This window comes from Lissotriton vulgaris, chromosome 12, assembly GCF_964263255.1.
Source record: "Lissotriton vulgaris chromosome 12, aLisVul1.2, whole genome shotgun sequence".
NCBI classification, from domain to species: domain Eukaryota; kingdom Metazoa; phylum Chordata; class Amphibia; order Caudata; family Salamandridae; genus Lissotriton; species Lissotriton vulgaris.
In genome coordinates this window covers 78,701,713-78,714,045 of record NC_141700.1, presented here as the reverse complement: position 1 = coordinate 78,714,045, position 12,333 = coordinate 78,701,713, and the positions used below count along the sequence as shown (strand labels likewise).

Genomic DNA, 12,333 nt, shown 5'->3' with positions numbered 1-12,333 from the left:
CCACCGAGGCCGCCTCCAAGCTCTCGGCAGTCACTGGGCTCAAATGTAACGCCAATAAGCTGCTACAGAGGCATCAAGGCGCCGAGTTCAAAGCGTGGCGCCTGCTGCAGAAACCGCCTTCTGCACCTCTAGACAGGTTCAATGATATGCCCAAAGTGGGAGCGGTTAGAAAGCAGCTCAAAGCGCTATGACGGAACAAGAACTGGAAAAGCCAACTGGTCTCGCCCTTTCCACATTTTAACTTTGCCAATGCCTTTTACCGGCGCTCAGCATCATCAAAAAAATGAAAGGCATTTTAGAGAGGAAATGACAAAAAATGGGAAAACAATGCGCCCATGTTATGATTCTATCGTGGCGAGGCGCGATAACGTGCTCGCATGCAGCACGAAAAAGCGGTCATTAAAAAAAATATATCCTGTTTCAAGAAGGTACACGTCGCTTAAAAATTTAAACAAAAACACATTGAACAAGGCGCACAAATGCACTTTGTGAGAACGGCGCAGCTGAGAAGCAAATGGCAGCTAACAAGTCCTCAAAAATATGAAAACATGTTTCTTGTAAATGGGCAGTGACAGAAGGGTTGGGGAAGCACAGGTGGGTTGGGGAAGCACAGCGGGGGGTCGTGAGGTGCAATGGAAAAAAAACCTTAGAAGCCAGATTTGGGGAAGTAATGGGTAAGCCGAGGGGGTAATATGGCGCACAATGGGTGCGGACAGAAATTTCAGAGGAAGTTGCACGACAGAGAGAAAGACGGTAAACACATACACTCCAATGATGGACTGAAAGAAAAAAGTAGTTCCCTGAATGTGAGCATTGGAAGGATACAACTGATCCAATGAAAAGCACTGTAAATTAGCAATACTCAAACAAAACAAGACAGGCATTGGCAAAGCCAACAGTCATATGTAGAAGGTACATTATTATGGTTTTGATTAGCTGGGGCAAATAGTTATAAGGTGGGGTAGGAGAGGTTCTTGGGAAACCTGCATGCGTGTTACTGAGAGCAGATAGATATACATTGGATAACAGTAGTGTGTAAAGCTTGAACTTTAATTATGCCTCTTGGCCTAAGTTTTTGATTGGAGTAAAACTGACTCCAATGTCAGGTGAAGGTTACGATGCTTCCATTACACTTCCAGCTGGCATTTTGTTACTCCACTTCAGTTATAGGTTGACTAGTGTATATTTAAAGTGAAAGCAATGCACCCGTTCCTGTTACAGGCTATCGTAAAGATGCCTTCTAGGCACATGCAGCTGTCTGAGCACAAGCACATTTCCCCTCTGGCATCTGGGGGCAGGTAAATGAAGGCCGTACATGCAGCTAACAAAGTATACTAATCTTTCTTTCATACAGAGGCTATATTATATAGAAGTATTACTGTTTTACTGTTGCTTTGTTCTTACAGTATAGTAGAGAAATAAACCTGCATACTAAATATTGAAAACACTTGTAAACACAGTAACAACCACACTAGAACCCTCCGAGCATATTGCAGACACTCTGCCATTCCATTAATGTCTGGTCACATACTCGTGCTACATGCTACACGTCACGAGCTCTCATAGCAAAAGTAGAGTTTTCCGGTTTAACACTGGCTGGAGAAATTAAGTCTTTATTTAAGGGGGGTGGGGGAGAAAAACATTTCCCCCCCCAAACCCAGCGTAAGGGGATCTGGGGATATTTCATTAACACGTTGTCTCATTAGGAAACACCGGAAAAGTCTAGTAACGTCATGGGCCCTTTTTCTGATGTTCGCTTTACCTGGACCATGTATTCCTGTGTTGTCGCCTCTGAGCGTTGGAACCTGCGGCCCAGCAGCCACAACATTGAACTGCAGAGCTTTCCTTTGCTTCACACAAACAACACAGACAACCGTGACAGGGAAATCAAACCGCTGAGCAGAGTCAAAAGGAGTCCACACAGGAGAATCTGGTTTGTAATGTTATCAAAAATATTGAGCGGCTGCCGCCACACTACAAAGAAAATAGCGCTTGGTTAAGAAGCGGGGCAACAAAACAAGGTAAACAAACATCTTCACTCCCAAAGTGAGTCTTGCACTACCTTCAGGCTAGAGGCTTAGAACTCACATCACCTTTACCTGCACACAAGGCTCGTATGCTCCTTCGCTGGTGTGACAGCTCCACAGGCTAGGCAATGATCCCAATCTGAGGGACACAGTCCCGCGAGGCAGCTGCCCGGGAACTCACTGGCCAGCCCGAGAAGTAATGCGAACTCAGCTGGAGTACTGGATCCCACAAACAACAGCCGTGCGCACAGAGAAAGAGGGGATAACAAGTGGAATGGGCCAGGCTTAATTTCTCATCGTCGTCAGCGGATCCAGGCTTGTAGGCAAGCTTGCCACCAGCAACAATGCCACTATCCATGGGTCGAGTGAACATAAAAGACATTCTTAGCACAAACAGCTGGTTAAGAAATTTTGCCTCCAGCTACTTCAAATACAAATTTACAATTCGCTAAATATAGTACTTTCATTTGGGCTTGCAGATCCAGCCAAAAATCTCCAATACCGTCCACCACACAGAAACTCCTAGCACCACAAGATTAGGCGATTTGGAAAACATTTCTTGAGCCGTCAAGAAGATGTCTTTTCAACTCTTCAAATCCCCTACCACCTCCAAGAGTGTCTCAATTCCTCCCCATGATAACTAGGATAGTCTTGAACACCAGCAACCTGGTTATCTCAGTGAAATACAGCAATAGTGCGTCTCTGGCTACCAGTGGAAAAGGATACAGAGGGATATTCCCAGCAACCACTGGTTGCCCTCGGATTCCATTAAAGGTCTTGTAGGTATGCTATTCCCTAGACCATATCACTTGCGTCAGGAGACAACAGAGGTTATTTGCACCTCCCTGGCCTGGCCAGACCCAATTTCAATGGACTCGTGGCTGTTGGTTTAGCAAATAACACATTGAAAGACCAAACAATACCAATTCAGCAAGATTATCACCTCTACCATGAGTGTAAGTCACCATACTGGACACCAGAAAGAACAGGGTATCAATGGGAATTTGGAGGTCTAGCTAAAGAATTCAGAGTGGCACTTTCGTGGTATCAACGGAAAAATAATGCAGGACACACCTTGGTAAAGTTCAATCACTATAGTGCTCCTTCTTTTAAGGTCTTGTCTAAGATAGTTCATGCGCTGTCTGTTGCGAGACATATTGTCATCTTAAAATGGGCTTAGAGCCCGAAAAATGCTTTCCATGTGTTGGCTTGAAGGTGTCTCTTATTTGCATGATTCTTATTGGTTAGCTGTGCACACTTTCCTTCCTTCCTCATCTTGTATTTTTCCAGTCCCCGGAGAATGGACGAATTACTATTTCCTTCCACTACTTGCTTCTCAGGCGCTACCTTTTTGTTTTGAAGCACTGTACAAGAGTGCATGTGTTTACCAGCAGTCCCCTCAGGTGCTTCTCCTCCTCTCCACCACATTCACTGTTCCTCTCGCTCACCCATGAGATTCACCTTCTTTAAACTCACACTGCTTTCTCGCTCCTGTGCTTTGCACCGGCCACTGACATTGGTTTTACCCATTTAACACCCCACACGTGCCCAGTTGTTACACCTCCAACCCACACTCCTGTATTGCTTCTACCCACCCACTTAAAAAAATGCTTTGGATTTATTTATTTCCTTTTTAGTTACTGATCCAACTTGGATCGGTAACTAAAAAGAAAAAAAAAAGCACCATGTCACATTATAGGCGCACGCATACATGGTGCATGAGCCTACAAAATGTACCTTCTCTAGCAATGCAGCCCAGCATCGGGGCTGCTGTGCAGCATAGCTAAAACCTTTGGCAAAGCCAATGAATTCCAAAGGCGAGAATTGTTGGTTCTACCAATGCTTGCCTCTGTTAACACTACTCACTGCTTTATTTGGGTACCTTTAGCACCGATGGCTTATAAACAGCCTTTTACGTGTGTGAATGACAGCACGAGTGCTTAAAGTGTCCAACAGTACAAGACGCTGCTCACATCAACAAAATGCTCTTGGACATGTCTTTGTATTTTGCAGACTCCTGCCCCGACCCCACCCAATTTAGGGCCAGTTTAATGAAAGCAAAAGACATGCTGAACATGGGATTCTGTGAACTGAAGATTAACAGGGGGTGGGGAAACCAACTGAGCAAACTTCTGGATGGTGTATAGGTTTCCTTTACAAATTAACTAGAATATAAATGATACCAACACTTGATTTTAGCTTGTGAATCTTTTATAATGTCATTTACTGTTTTTGGTGGTGGTGGTGGGGGGGGGATTCACCAACACCAAGCCACTCACTCAATGGCTGTCTCTTTTACCAAAACTCTGTGTTCAGACAACTGCATTTTGTAGCTCTGCTAAATTACGCAGGTCACAAATGTGACCATCAGTGGGACCTGGTTTTCAGCCAAAGACGCTACAGGTGCTGGTTGTTGTAGTTTCAGGGTTTGCCATGTGTAAATGTAAATGTGTTTGTATTTATTACAGGAACTTCGTTTTTCTGTTTGCTTGTCGCAAATAACGAACCGGACCCAATCAGGTAAATTTGCTTGTTTTATTTAATTAAGTGCAACACTCCATCCGCCATGACGCGTTTTGGGCCCTGAAGCCCTTGATCACATGACACGGTCAGCCAATCTTTGTGTTTTTAACATGCATGCAGACATCATCTGACCACTGGGCCTTCAGTTGAATAAATGTTTCTTTTCTTGTAATTCACTTTCAGAACCTGCGGTGTGGAACTACTGGCGTGGTGACGTTCATCCGGGGGAACATGCTGCACGTTGCGTGGCTGGGGGACTCGCAGGTGATGCTGGTCAGGAAGGGGCAGGCCGTCGAGCTCATGAAACCTCACAAAGTGTTTGTATTTCTATAGCGCCTTCTACCCAGAGGTCTCGTAGCGCGGTATTCATACCACTGTGGAACCCTTCCTGGCTTTCCTGTGAGATGTCCACTCCTGGCACCCCCAAGGTGAAGCCAGGCATCCAAGCGCTGCTGGGGCCGTTGTGGAGATTAAGCTAGCTATTTCCCAGAGTCACAGAGTGGGACCCATGATTAGACTAGGCACCGAGGCGAGAATTATCAGGTCCGGGGAGATTGAGTCCAAGAGCCGCCGAGGCGGGAATTGAACCCTGGTCCCGGGCCAGACCTCTGCATCAGGGTCTGCCACTCTAACCATTGAGCCACGCTTCACGCTTAAGGTCGAACCTTAAAGTCCCATCATGCTTAGCGCTGTTGGTTGCAATCCAAGACAGATTCAAAGTTGCCCTCAAGGTATGGGTTCAGTTGCCATCTATATTACTGTTCGAACTTTAGGGGACGGGACTAGGACATGGCAGCTTTTTCCACGTAATTTTATTTCATTTCCGCTGCCAATGAAACTCCTGTAGTTACCAATTTTTTTTTCCCTTTCACACTAAAGGGTGATGGCACTCCACATCCCACGATGTGAGCCAGACGCTGGTTGGAGGGTTATGCTTTATTTTGAATCGAAAGTCAGGCGTTAGTGCGGTTGACTTAAAAACCGTCTAACTTCTAGTGTTTTTATAAATTTCTGTGTTTGGTGCTAACTTGTATTTTAAAATTATTGGGGGGTGAATTGGCTGGCCGAATCTAAAACATTTTGTTCTGTACCCACTCCCCCTCTGCACTTACCTGATCGGTCCCCGGTCCGTCACAGCGATTTTGTGCCGCTTCAACGGAGGGATGCGACTCCTCCCCCTTGCTGCGTCACTTCCTGGGTCCCTAGATGGTTACTCCGCCGCACAGCGGGCGGGCGCGCCGAAGGTGCGCCTAAGGTAAGCCCGTCTGCGCCCGTCCGCGTCCGGCCGGGGCAAGGGGCACTCCATTTTGCCCTTTCTGCCAGGTATTCGGTCCTCGAATTGACTCACCTGCATGCCCATTGGCCCCTTAGTTTTACTACTCGGTCTACACTTAATACACTGGGGCTGCTTTGTCCAAGACGGGCCTTTCCTGAGGTCGCTTCTCCTTGGGCCATGGAACCTCCTTTAGGCACCCCTTCATGTTCGGATCCCCCCCTCCCTCACTAAAAGGACTGTTAACTCAGAGTTTACTGTGAGCTATTTGAACACTCGCTCCCTGCCCAAGCATCAACTGGAAATATTTAAACTCTTGGATTCTGACAAACCCGACCTGTTATTTATCACCGAGACATGGCTTAACGAGGAATCTTTCCCGGACATCCTCGCTGCGACCCCGCTAGGTTACTACATTCTCCAGGCTAATAGGGTCTCAGGTAAACCGGGTGATTGGGTGGCAGCTATAATCAAGCACCCCACCCGCTTTTCCTCATTGGCTGTGGACGATATTCCTTCGGTCGATTGTCTTGTCCTTAATTGGAATCTCCAGTTGCACCTCTTATTTGTGTCCTGGTCTACCGGCCCCCTCAGCACATGCCCAATTTTCCTTCTAGGTTCGGTGACATGCTCTCTCAATTGGTCATCAACAACTCCAAAGTTTTAATCCTGGGGGATTTTGACTATTGGCCCACCAATGATAGAGAGAGTGCGTGTTCCTTGGCCTTCTCTGATTTTTTGACGGGCATTAATTGCTCCCAACATATTAAATCGGCCACCCATGTAAAAGGCCACATACTGGACCATGTATGGACTGTTAATCTAGATATCTCCATTCCCTGTATCCTCCCCTGTCATTGGTCGGACCATTTTATTATCACCTTTTCTTTTACTATTGGGTCTAACACCAGTCGGATGCTAGAGGGTAATCGCTCAGCCAGGAACTGGAACAGAGCAGATCTTAGCGGATTTGTATCCTTACTTAGAGCCTCTCCCCCCCCTGACTGTGACTCCTTAGACGCCCAGGCCTCTGGCCTAAATTGTGGGCTTGAATCTGCCTGCGACACTGTAGCCCCCTTTAAACAGGTCAGACTTAAACGTCTTCACGACGCACAAAGATGGTTCTCCGAGGAACTTGAAGGCAAGAAGCTTAGACTTAGGCAGGCTGAGCGGTGTTGGCGCCGAGATTATGCCGCTGATAAAAAGCCGGCATTTACGACTCAGCTCAAAGAGTATAAATTAGCCATCCTGCAAGTAAAAACTGTCCAAGAAGATTGTTGATTCAGCTTCTAAAGCCAAAGACATCTTCTCTATTGTTGAGGAGTTGTCACATCCAGACAGGGTCACCATTAGACCCCTCCCCTCCCAGGAGCTCTGTGACTCCCTCAATCAGTTTTTTATTGAAAAAAATCTGAAAAATTAAAAATAGCATTTGCCCTCCTGCCACCCCTGACCCTCTCACTACTGTTGTTACACTTGGTATCCCCAATCCCCAGCTGATTAATCAGATCCCCCCGATCACAGAAGATGAGTTTCTGACTATTGAATAAAGTGGCTTCTGGCTCCCCCACCGACTGCTGTCCCCCTCATGTTTTGCGTGAGGCTTTCTCCGCCTGCCCCTCCCCCCCCTTTGACACTCCTGAATAACTCCCTTAAACTGGGCCTGGTCCCCAGCTCTTTTAAAGTCGCTGAGGTGGTGCCTATTCTAAAAAAAAACAACGCTGATCCTTTAGTTATGCGTAATTTTCGCCCTATTTCTTTACTCCCCTATCTTAGTAAAGTCCTTGAGTCCCATGTCACCAACTCCCTGAGCCTTTTTATCGAGCGTTCGCAGTTCCTCGATTCCCAACAGGCGGGCTTTTGACCCGCCCACTCCACTGAGTCGGTCATCCTCTCAGTGATTAAGGAGCTAAGGAGGGGAGCTGACTAACATCAGTCAGGCCATGGTACTCCTGGATTTGTCGGCCGCCTTTGACACAGTCGACCAGGAGATCCTGGTCGACCGTGTCAGGGAGGCCGGCATCCAGGGATCAGCCCATAACTGGGTCCGCTCCTTTTTGAGTAACCGTTACCAGGCTGTTCGTCTCTCACAGTTCTCCGCGGAGAGAGTTGGGATGACATGAGGTGTTCCACAGGGCTCTTCTCTTTCCCCTCTCCTTTTTAATTTGTACCTGACCTCCCCCTTATCCAGTGCTTACGAAACAGCAAGGTCACCGCATTCAATTATGCGGATGACATTCAGCTTATCTTTGATATTAACTCCTCAGAACAATCGGTTTATAAATACGCAAAATTGCCCGTTTCCTCACTACTTATGCCCTCACCCTGACCCTTTTGGCTTTGGTCATTTCTAGAATAGACTACGCCAATTCTCTCTATGCTGGCATTCCCACCTATCAACTGAATCGCCTACAGCTGGTTCAGAATCAGATTCATTTTCCATCAGCCCAGGCATCAGCATGTGCGCCCCCTGCTGAAGACCCTCCATTGGCTCCCGGTAGCAGAACGCTGCTACTTTAAACTAGGCTGTATCATCTTCAAAGCCCTAGCTGGCCTTGGCCTCCTATTTATTTCTTCTCTTCTTCATCACTATGTTCCCTCCCGTAACCTTCGTTCTTCCCATCTTGCCCTACTCAAAATCCCAGTTTTTAAGCGCAAGAAACATGGAGGGCTTAGAATCTCCTTCTTAGCCCCATCTTTCTGGAATGCACTTCCCTTAGAATTTAGGCTCACTGTCTTACCCCCTTTTCAGGTCCCTTCTCAAAACTCATCTGTTTCGTAAAGCACACAACTGAGTCCTCCTCCGATCTGCCTTCACATGTTCACAGCGCCAAGAAACCGTCAGGTGTTAGTCGCGCTTTACAAATATTTTTACATAACATAACGAGCTGCTTTCACAGAAGAATCAAGACTAAAAAATGGAAATGTTACTCTAACTCTTTTTGCAGCTTGGAGTGCAGGCCATTCAAATGATCTGCACACTTCAGCCATCTTGTGATGGGTGCAAGTTGTTTTTCTTTGAATAAGTCTTCAATCTTGTAATATCCAGGGACTCCTGCCGGATTCATCCACTGCACTGGGACAAAGAGTCCATCTCAGATTGCCTCCTTCACAAGTTTAGTAGGTGGAGTAATCAGGCATAAGAGTAAAAGTGTACAGTCTACTGTGCAAAAGATCAAAACGCATCAACTTGCATTCGGAGAGACGGAAGGTGTAAGAGAATCTACAAAACTACAAGCCGATAGTTAAAGTAACATTCTCAGTGTGGAGCATGCGCTGCTCTGCACTGCCAATACAGCAGTGCACTCTCCTAAGGAAGCGGCTAGCGACCAGAGGAGTAACATACAGAACCTGCTCATTCACAGTGCAGTGCCCATATCCCATGGATGTGGGTAAATGAAGGCGAACCTTCAGCATGTTGCATTTGGCAGTCAAAAACAGGACTGTGGGTATCTCCCATTTCTAGAAGTAATGCTGAACTACATGAGGATTCATTTCCTATTTTTTTATTTGATAATGGATCCTGCCTAGCAGGGCCATTAACCTGATGTCTAGTCCTTCAAGATTTCTCGTTAGGAGCTGGATCAGATAGCAAATGGCTCCGCTGCAGGGCATTAAGCCAACGCGGATGAGTGTGAATAACTCCTTGTATACATATTGTCCATTTTCACCAGAGCTGCCTTCTTTCATACGGGTGTCTAAAACAATATTAATAGCAAGAAAGTGAATGTGTTATTTTCTCTGTTCTTGCACCCAGGTAACACTAAATAACACTGAAACATGTAGACGTTCATGTGTGCTCCTTGCTCCACGTGCAAATTGCCAGTGGGAATGAGTGTCCCAAATAAACAAACAAAAAGCCTGTCCAGGGATACATTTTTGCAATTCTACCATTTGAAACTGTGCTGAACATTAGTTCTCCATCAATGCTAGATCTCTCCATTGACCAGCCATTTATGACCTTGATCTGTATATATGGACCTATGTTTGCAGGCGACTTAATGCGTACGGCACTATGGTCGTTAAGTAGGCCATACTCTAACGATTGTATGACTGTCTCTGACTGCTGGAGGACACAATGTCTGAAAAATGAGGTAGTAGCAGCCTTCGAAATGCTACTCTTGAATTGGCTAGACTTTGCCTGCTACCAGATTTAACACTGCACGGGCTGAATCTGCAGATGACCAAGATGGGACATTTTGGCATTTACTGTAAATCCTGACTTGTGTAGGAACAACACCTGACGGCTGCAGCTGTTTATCACCCAAACCTCCAGATATGGAAATATACGACTTGCAGTGTGGCAGCGATGTGCTGCAACCACCACTAGACATTTTGTAATGCCTATGTGGATGCTGTGACTCCCTGATCCTCCTGAGCTACACCTTTCTTCTTGAGAAGTCACCACTGTTCCTAACTGACTTTGTGATGTTGTGGTATATGTGGTGTAGATCTCCATGCTGCTTCTTTGCAGCACCACGGAAAGGACCAATTGACTGAGGTTATTTCTTCCCACTATTGAAAGAATAACCTGATCCTGCCCCAACAGCTGATGTGTGGACATTGTGGGGTGGGTGGGTTGTGTTGGAGAGCTTGGCAAGTTACTGTCTGGGTTTGAAGGCAGCTTTTTCACAGCCACCTCTACTTCTTCCACAAGCGTTGCCCTGAAATCCTCCCTGTGGAAAGGGAAGGAGGGCGTCAGGAGGGATAATTTGAAAGTTAGTTTTGAGGTGTTAGAGCCATTTCCAGAGCCACCACTACTTCTTCCACAACAGTAGCCCAGAAATCCTCCAGTGTGGAAAGGATGTTTGGGTTTCCCACTCTTGATCGAGCAAATGCTGCTAGGAGCCTGACCACTGAAGTTCTATGGCAGCCTTTGTACTCTCACACACCTGCTAATGCTGAAACCCAAAGTAGCAGGCCAAGATGGAGCGTCCCATGGCCTTAGCAGTGTTTGGATCCTTTTTGATTTTTTCTTGCATTATGTCCTTCGGTAGTCCGTATACGTGTTTCCCACGGATTAAGAGTTGCTAAACCTCAGGAAGGAGCCCTGATTCCTGGCCATGAATGTCTCTGAAGGATCCTGCTGGTTGTTTATTTCTCATGAGAACACATCAGCTGCATAAAACACACATCTGATGGTCTCTTTGCCTCTTTTCCAGTAGGCTTCCAGAAGGCATTTTAATTTTTTCATCTTCTCCCAATGATACAGGTTCTACTTTGATGGGAAGCCCAATGAATTTGCGATACACTACTGTGTTGCTGTCCCTACAGCAACATGCCTTCCAGCTGCATCAATCTTCTGACTAACTTTGTCAAGAGGGCGGCATCATGAAAGCCGTTCAAAAAAATGTTTGAAAGTTGTATCACTACATAATCCAGAAGAAGAAGATCCCCAATGTAAGCCTTCTACTTTTGCTCCACTTTAGAAGTAACTACTCAGATCCGCCCCAGCACCTTAAAGTTCCCTGCCGCACTTCATCACGCTGTGAAGCATGGGAGGGAAGTGTACTGGTTTTTCTGTCTTTGCAAAGTTCTCTACTATAATGGCCACCTATTCCTCTATAACAGGTAGCTTGACAATGTGGTGTTCGGCTGCCTTTGGAATTACAGCATGGTAAGCTACTCTATCATTTGGAGGTGACGCCAATAACATGATGTGGTTCTAAAATGGATTAAACCCCAGGATATTATACAGGTTTCAAAGATAATCCCCTTCATATTGTGGAAGTGGCTCGTAACATGGATGATATGGCTAGTGAATGTCATGCTGGCAGCCACGGACAGAGCGTCTGTGTGAGTACAGATCCCTGTGGCAATTGGAATATCTGTGATAGTGGAGGAATCAGCCTTGAAAGTGCAGGACTAGTCGGTTTGCTTCTAGGTTTCTCTTTCACGTATGTTTCATCATTTGTCTTACTGCTCTCTTATGTTTCTTCTTTCCCGCCCGCCATGTTGGTTACCCTTCACTCACTGCTCAAACCAGCTCACCCACTTTATTTCTCTTCTTTTTTAGGGCTCGGGCCTCCGTCTCCACGAAGTGGGGGGCGGAGCTTCCCGAGCTCTTTTGTATTTAGAAAAAAAGAATTCAGAAAGGGGTCTGGCTGCCACATTCTTTCGTGCGCGCCAGCGTTTTTTATGGCATCTGCCTAGTGATTAGTCTTCGCTGTGCTGTCTATGTAGTAGCCTTGACGTGATAGGGTATATTTACTTTTCGTCCGTCATTTATTGCAGTTGTATGGCATTTTCTGTGCGCGAACGAGCACAGCAGAGTGATTAATCTTAATTAAGAGCTGTCAGAGTGCCCGTGTAATGCAATCCAGATGCTGCGAGCGCGTTCACCATTGCATTGCACAGTCTTTCAAGATTTCTGAAAAGATTTCACAGGCTCCGTAAACCGTCCGCTTGTTCTAAGTTTGTAACCTCCTATGAGGTTTGCCCCTTGTAGATGTGCTGTTACTCGTAATGTTATTCATTCGTTTCGTAGCTCTTTTTTCTTTTTGCTTGTTT

General features: G+C 46.2%; 1 protein-coding gene across 2 annotated transcripts in view; it reads right to left on the bottom strand.

Moving 5' to 3' along the window:
- Positions 1–12,333, bottom strand: part of MLLT1 (MLLT1 super elongation complex subunit) — a 235,100-nt gene that overhangs the window by 74,931 nt on the left and 147,836 nt on the right. The window lies entirely within an intron of this gene.